The following is an 8,922-nucleotide window of genomic DNA, read 5'->3' as shown; positions in this document are numbered from 1 at the left end:
GATTTTGTGGTATTTTAGAGGTGGTCAATATGGTTCATGCCTAACTAAAAGTTAGGTAATGACAACTTTATAATAAATATGGATACATGTTTTGTAGATTGGTGCTGCAAGAGAATTGTGTCCACAGTTTTATTGATATCAATGAGGACTGACTATGGTATAGATTTTAGTGTGCAATTTATCAAATCCACTGACTGTATATGTATGTGTATATATACACATACACTTTGAAACCGCCTCAAAGGTTTACATTTGTTAAGTACCTAGCATCTTGAACATCATCGGGGACATATCAGCTCTGTAGAATATTTTCTAATGCTATTTAACTACATCCGACTACAAGCACAATACTCGTTTGGATAACTTATATGTTTAGATAAAACATATCTGTATAGATACAATGTAATTCCCCTAAATAAAAAAATAAACACCCATGTAACGAAGTTGTCATTTCATTGTTTTATATTGCTTTATATTTTCTGATACACATATATATCACTGTGGAGGAACAAAATGTAATCCAGACTCACAGAGAAGATGGTATGCTACTACTTATTCAAAGGCCTTATCTACAGTTACTACCAAGGCATACTTTTTTTTACGTTATAAATAAATGGACCAAATTTTGCTTAACCCCTCACTGCAGAATAACCTATGCAGGGGGTCCTCTACTTAAGAACACCCGACTTAGACGAACCCTAGTTACAAACGGACCTCTGGATATTGGTAATTTGCTGTACTTTAGCCTAGTCTTTAATGATCAGCTATAACAGTTATCAAATGTGTCTGCAATCAAGCTTTATTGTTAGTCCTTGTTCTTATGACAATCCAACATTTTTAAAATCCAGTTGTCACAGACTGGGCCGGCTCCCGGTAGGCCTCTGTGCGACAGAGCCTTAGTTGGGCCCCTTTCTGGGTCTCTCCCCAGTAGCCACACTGGATCTCCCCCTCCCCCTGTAGCCACACTGTATCTCCGCCTCCCCCTGTAGCCACACTGGATCCCCCCCTCTCCCCATAGCCACACTGGATCTCCCTCCCCCCCCCCCCCTCCGGGAAAGAAAAACCTCACCTTTCCTTGTTCCCCCAAAGCCGTGCGAACAACCGCTTTCTTCGGCATGTGCCTGCCATCCGCGCTGGCTCTGAAGCCAGCACATGTGATGACATCATCATGTGCACCGGCTTCAGAGCCGTCGCATACAGTGCGGAGAGCCGCCTCGGGGGAACGAGGAAAAGTGAGTTTTGGATTCTGCCTCTATGCTGCGCTCCAAACGAGGACCGCATAGAGGCAGATAAGTACACAAGCCAGAAAGTGATCATTTGTACCAGTGTCTTGAAGCAACACAGGGTGGGCCCCTCCAGCACCCTGGGGCCCCGGCACTTGCCCGGGTTAGCCGGGTGCTGACGCTGGGCCTTGTCACAGAGACCAAAAAATTCTGTCTGGGGTTACAATTATAAAATATATGGGTCCGACTTGCATACAAACTCAACTTAAGAACAAACCTACAGAACCTTGTACATAACCCGGATACTGCCTGTATTTGCATAATGATTATTTAAGTGTTTATGGAGTAGGCACTGGCCACTAGTGCACTCCATAAAGGGCAGGTGTTTTCTAAATAACAGTGTAATCTATTAAAATGACATTGATCAGGTGGGATCAGATCTGAAGGGAGCATGAAAGCAGCATAGCAGATGTGACGTGCTGTGGCCATGCCCCCTTACATCCATCGGCTTGCCATATGTGGCTGCATGGTGTCTGCTCTTTATGTCCTCCAGAAGTGAGAGAGATTGGGAGAGAAGAGCTGGAAACGAGAAAAGGTATCTGCCAAAGTGGAGGTAGCAGAAGTAGTGTGCCTGACGGTAGCACGAGTGAAGGCAGCAGCTGACTAGGGGCGAGAGCTTCGAAAAGCCAGGCATTATCGGTGCCCTTGGAGAAGTGGTATACTTTGTATGGTAGCGACTGATCAGGAGTGGGAGCTTTGGGAAGCAAGGAAGTATCAATGCCCTTAGGAAGTGGTATCCTGTGCACGGGAGCGACTGGGGGTGAACGCTTTGGGACGTGCGGCAATATTGTTCCTGGAAATATGGGATCCTGTGCATGAATGGAGGAGACACTCCTCTTAAGGAGAATGCTGTGCCCTATAGAAAATGAGCTGGAGACCGTAAGTTTCCATTGATGGACAAATTACTGATCAGTGGACTTCTGGATACTTGAGTGGGCACATTATCTGTGCCGGGAGAAATTGGTGATGGAAACCCTGATTAAGTTGTCTTTAGTTACCGTGGGAGGTATCTTCCCCTGCCTTACAGAGGGTTGTAGGGCTGAAGTGGAAATATATATCGATTATTTGTACTTATACCGATCAGGTGGATTGGAATACCACCTTTATGTTAATAAATAATTGAATGTTTATCTCCATACTATAGTGTGGTTAAATAATGTTTGAATCTAGATATTCTACAAGCTCCTCTCTTATGTCCACAAGCTTCCACAGATCACAGGATATTGTCCTTCCAATCTTTTTTGCCAAAACCCAAAGAACAATAAGGAAAAAGAATGGCATTCTTTGGACGTCAGAAGAATCATTCTCTATCGCCTAGAAAAAAACAGGGTCCTGGCGATTAAATCGTAACCTCTTACTTCAATTCCAGGGGAGGAATAAGGGGGAAAAGGCTTCTAAAGCAACCATCACTGTGGTTAAGATCAGCGATTAGAGTGTTACCTTCTCCAACAAAAGCTGGTTCCAGAAAACCAGCCCATTCAACCAGTGCTATATTAGCCTCATGTGCAGAAAAGAGGGGTGCAACCTTGACCAAATCTGCAAAGTTAACCCCTGTTCCTCTTCCTGTACCTTTATCAAGCATTATCGTCAGGACCTTTCAGGTTCTTTGGACTTATTATACGGCAGAAAAGTTCTCCAAGCAGTAATCCCACCCTAATTTTACCATCTCATTTGGTAAATCTCCAGGTGGCTGTCATGGGGAACGCTTTGGAAATTGAAATCCCATCCAGGTCAACATCTGTAAAGAGTTTGTATGTTCTCTCCGTGTTTGCGTGGGTTTCCTCCTGGTCCTCAGGATTTCTCCCACACTCCAAAAACATACTGCTAGGTTATTTAGATTGTGAGGCCCAATTTGGCATGCTTTGTGCAGCGCTGCGTAATCTATAGGGGCTATATAAATAAAGAATTATTATTACTTTGACAAAATATAAATTTCTGGACAGGTAGACGTTGGGGATAATTTTTTTGTTAGCTAAACTGAGGATAGAGGATAATAAAAGTTTGTCCTGGCATACCCGGACAAGTGCCAGGGTCCTAGATGCCAGAGGGGCCACAGCACTAGCTCTTATCACAGCCACTTGTCTGGGCTCAGTGTGCTGACATCGACCATGGGTACTTGCGCCAGATTGCTGTGAAGGGTGGAGGTGCAGCATGCACAGAGCAGCTCATTCTCTTTTGCCCTAGAGAGGTTGCTTGGCGGATACCAACACAGAGCAGAACTGGGGCTTTTTATTGCTTTTTTTAAACGCAATTGGCACTGGCAGCACTTAGTGAAGCATGGAGGCACTGGCAGCCATGGCACAGAGAATACAGCCTTGGAGTTAGATTTGGAGCAAGTGAGTAAAACAGTGAGTTTGCATACGGACCGGTTCAATAAGGGAAATGTTTGATATGAGATGAGTGGAGGGTTTTTATATAATAAAACTAGAGGCTGCGCTGCATGAGAGCTCCATGCCATAATAGTACATCATAGGGTGTCACTTGTAAGATATCTGTGCAACACAAACAGTCAGAACGAGCTCCAACAGAGTGTTTTAACCTGTTAAATTATGTGGTTAGAGACAGGGCTGGCACCAGCAGGCTGCATACCTGGGAAACTGTCTGGGCCAAGCATATAATCCATGGGGCTGAGGAGGGGGCTGCATATAATTTATCTATGGGTGGTGAGGGGGGCTCGGGCTGTTTATAATTATTCCATGGGGTGGAGGGGGGTGTTTAGAATTAATCCATGAGGGGAGGGAGGCTGCATATAATCCATGGGGAGTGAGGGGGCTGCATATAGCCCATGGGGTGAGGAGCCTGTATATAATTAATCTATGGGGTGTAAAGAGGCTGTATATAATTAATATAGATAGTTAAGATAGACATATCTGGTATAATGCCCAAGGAAAATGAGATAAAATTGGAAAGAAATGGAGAAGTGGTTGAGGTATGAGATTGGGTAGATTGTTGGGAAAAGGGCACCTACCCATCCCAGATTGGGTGGATGCGGAAAGGAAGGATTTGTTTATTGATATTTTATAATTGTATAAAGTGTTGTAATTTTGGATCATTCTAGTTAAGTATATAAATATATGTTATTAAAAATTAATAAATATATTTTTTGGTAAAAAAAACTGTCTATATTGATGGATGTTGTTTTGTCATCTGGGAAATCTACCAAGACCCAGCCGTCCCTCTAAACCTTCATCTCAAACAAGGAGAAGACTCATCAGAGATGAAGCCAATAGGCACATGATCATTCTGGAAGAACTGCAGAGATCTACAGCTGAGGTGGAAGAGTCTATCCATAGGACAACAATCAGTCGTACACTGCGCAAATCTGGCCTTTATGGAAGAGTGGCAAGAAGAAAGCCATGTCTCAAAGATATCCATAAAAAGTCTTGTTTAAAGTTTGCCACAAGCCACCTGGGAGACTCTCCAAACATGTGGAAGAAGGTGGTCAGATGAATCCAAAATAAAACTTTTTGGAAACAATGCCAAACGATATGTTTGGTGTAAAAGCAACACTGCTCATCACCCTTAACTCACCGTCCCCGCTGTTACACATGGTGGTGGCAGCATCATGGATTGGGCCAGCTTTTCTTCAGCAGGGACAGGGAAGATGGTTGAAATTCATGGGAGGATGGATGGAGCCAAATACAGGTCCATTCTGAAAGTAAACATATTGGAGTCTTCAAAAGACCTGAGACTGGGACAGAGATTTATCTTCCAACAAGACAATGATCCCAAACATAATGAAAATTCTACAATGGATGTTACATGATAAGGCTAAATTCACACTGCCAGGAGGCAGCCACAGACGACACACAATGGGTAGGACACTTGTCTGCTATCTTTTACTGATGCATTTATTGTAGAATGTACCCTGGCATGTGGTCATGAGGTTTTTTGTCTCACTGGACCTTTTGTGTTGGATTTCCTTTGCACAAAACTTGTTAATTATATCATCTTAAATGACAGTACAATTTTGTGTTGTCTCCTGTTGAAGAATAAAGATTTATATGTATTGATTTTAACCCCTTAATGACCTCCCTATCGGGATTCTACGGCGGTCATTAAGGGTACTTCTTCTGACGCGACGCCTTTCTACGGCGCCGCGTCAGAAGAAGATTTCGGGACATCGGGTCAGTATAGTGCCGGTGTCGGGCTGTGATATCACAGCCCAGACCCGGCACTAACACCCGGGATCGGAAAAACTCAGATCCCGGGTGTTTAACCCCTTACACGCCGCTGTCAAGCATGACCGCAGCGTGCAAGTGTGTCCCCCGTGGATCGGACCCCCCCGGTGTGCTTACCGGGGGATCCGATCCCTCCTGCCGCTGCCCCGGGTCCCGAGCTCCTCTTCTCGCCGGGTCCTGCCTTCCTGGCAGGACCCGGCTGTAAGTAACTGAGCATGCGCAGCATGCTCAGTTACTTACACTGTACACTGCAATACAAGTGTATTGCACTGTAAAGGCTTGAATAAGCGATCGGATGATCGCTTATTCAAGCCAAGAAGTAGAAAATGTAAAAAAGTTAAGAAAAAAAAAAATTAAAACTTTTTATAATATAATTAAATAAGTCCGATAATCTCCCCAGTAACACATAAAATGCATATACAGTAAATAAAACACAAAAACATACATATTTGGTATCACCGCGTCCGTATTAATCTGTACAATAAATCTAAATCAATATTGAACCCGCTCGGTGAACTACGTAAAAAAAAAACTCGGAAAACTTCCCATAATATACAATTTTTCATCAAACACCATCACAAAAAATGTTCTAAAAAGTGATCAAAAAAAGTTACGTTCCCTAATATGATACGACTGAAAAGAACAACTCTTTTTGCAAAAAATAAGCCCTCAACCAGGTCTGACAACATAAAAATACAGAAGTTATGGCCCTGAAAAGTTGTCAATAGTAAAAACAATGCGATTTTCTCCAATATTGGTTTTGCTCGGGAAAATTAAGCAAAAATAAGAAAAACTATATAAATGAGGTATCACCACAATCGTAGTGAACCAGAGAATAAAGATAAAATATTATTTTTACATTACGGTGAGCGGGGGGAAAAAAATGCTAACAATCCAAAATAAAAATTGATGATTTTGTTTGTGTCCCCCTTGAAATAGTTAATAAAATCTCAAGAATAAGCTTTAGACTCCCAAAATAAATTATCTATACATTGTATCTCATCCCATAAAAAATAAGCCCTCATATGTTTGTATTACCAAAAAGAATAAAAATTTATAGGTCGTACAATGTGACAATACAAATCTGCTGTGAATGGCGCCTCCATTCATTCTATACTTGGCCGTGCGCCCGTACAGCAGTTTACTACCACATATGGGGCATCAGTACACTCGGGAGGAATTGGGCATCAAGCGTTGCAGTGCGTTTCATCATTTAATTTATTCAGAAAATTTCAGTTTTAGCCTAAATGAATGTATTTTCCAAAAAAATTCAATAGTTTCTAAATCGCAGGTCCATATTTTTTAACCCATGTGAAACACTTAAAGGGTTAATAGACTTAATAGAAGTTGTTTCACATACGTTGAGGGGTGAACTTTCTATAGTGGGGTAATTTATGGGGTGTTACTATTATTTAGGCCTCTCAAAGTCACTTGAAAGCAGAGTTGTCCCTCAAAATGTGAGTTTTGGCAATTTTCATGAAAATAAGAAAAATCGCACCTAAAGTTCTATGCCTCATAACATCCTAGAAAAATGACCGGAAGCATAAATTATCATCCCAACATAAAGCAGATATTCTGTAAATGTTAATTATCAAACTTTTTGGGTAGTTTTACATCTTGTCTGGAAACCAGAACATTTCAAACTTGGAAAATGAAGAAGTTTTACAAACTTTTGCCAAATTTTCACTTTTTTTCAGAACGAAATGCTAAACTTATCACTTAAATTTTATAACTAACATGAAGTACAATGTGTCACGAGAAAACATTCTCAAAATCACCAGGATATGTTAAAGCGTTCCGAAGTTATAACCAATTATCGTGAGACATGTCAGATTTGAAAAATCGAGTCTGGTCATTGAGCTGAAAACTAGTGTCGGTGATAAGGGGTTAACGAACGTTACAACTCCGTTTCTTTTTTGGTAATAATTTTACATTCACACTGCCGTTGCCCACCCGTACCGGGCAACAGCAGTGCACGGGGAGAGGAGGAGGAGGTGAGCTTTGCTCACCCCCGCCCCTCTCCATAGGGATACATGGCGCACGGCGCCGTATTACGGGTAAAGATAGGACAGGTCCTATCTTTTTCCCGGGTACGGAGCGGTACGGTGCCGCACGTGTGCTGCACCATACCGCTCCCGTAGGGCGCCGTGCGCCCATTGCCGTCTATGGGGGACGTATATCAGCCGTATAAAAGTCCCCCATACTGTAGTGTGAATGTAGCCAAAGGAAGCATTTTTTTTACAAAGGTAAGGCAGGATTGGGTTACGTATTCTTCCACAGAATAATATGTGAAATAGTTTTTTTCTTTTTGTCTCTCATCTGACTCTCACCCCCAGGCCTGGGCTCCTTATCCTCCCATTTCACTTTCTCCTTCCCCTTTTTGTTGTTAGTAAAACTATATGTATAACTGACTCACATTAATCCTGCAAGAACAAAGTATATGATTGAGCGTACAATGTATGTTATGAAAAGTTTATTTATGAATGCTAAATATTTGACATACAGTGTTAATTGCTTCATATTTTTCAAAAATTTCAATAAAAATTATTGAAAACAAAATCTACAATGGAATGGTTCACAAATAAGTGTATCCAGGTGTTAGAATGGCCAAGTCAAAGCCCAGACATGAATTCATGTACTCGATGGAAAAACATTCTGTCTTGCCGCTGGTTTCATCACTTTTCTTCATGAACACAAGGCTGGCAATATAACACGGTAGCGGCTAAATCCTATAACTCAGAGGGACCCTGTGACGTCACTGAACCACGTGATGTACTGCAACCACGTGACCACTTGGTGGCGCCAAATGCTTCTGTGGAGCTGTGTCTCTCCCTCTCAGCCTCATTTTAGCTGTGTAATGGCTGATCGAGTCTGTGCCTTATAGCAGGTATTTATCCTGAATGCTGAGGTGGGGTTATGCTGGCTGCACATACAAAGGTGGGGACAGTTCAGTTAGCTATGGTGTGTGGTAAAACGATAGCAGCGTGTGGATGATGAGAAGAGTGAAGATGGCTGCGGGGACTAGGTGAGTGGAGGGGCAGAGATGGCTGCAGGGGCTAGGTGAGTGGGGGGGCAGAGATGGCTGCGGGGGCTAGGTGAGTGGGGGGGCAGAGATGGCTGCGGGGGCTAGGTGAGTGGGGGGGCAGAGATGGCTGCAGGGGCTAGGTGAGTGGGGGGGCAGAGATGGCTGCAGGGGCTAGGTGAGATGGGGCAGAGATGGCTGCGGGGGCTAGGTGAGATGGGGCAGAGATGGCTGCGGGGGCTAGGTGAGTGGGGGGGCAGAGATGGCTGCAGGGGCTAGGTGAGTGGGGGGGCAGAGATGGCTGCGGGGGCTAGGTGAGTGGAGGGGCAGAGATGGCTGCGGGGGCTAGGTGAGTGGAGGGGCAGAGATGGCTGCGGGGGCTAGGTGAGTGGAGGGGCAGAGATGGCTGCGGGGGCTAGGTGAGTGGAGGGGCAGA

Source organism: Engystomops pustulosus, chromosome 2 (genome assembly GCF_040894005.1).
Source record: "Engystomops pustulosus chromosome 2, aEngPut4.maternal, whole genome shotgun sequence".
NCBI classification, from domain to species: domain Eukaryota; kingdom Metazoa; phylum Chordata; class Amphibia; order Anura; family Leptodactylidae; genus Engystomops; species Engystomops pustulosus.
This window is presented reverse-complemented; position numbering follows the sequence as displayed.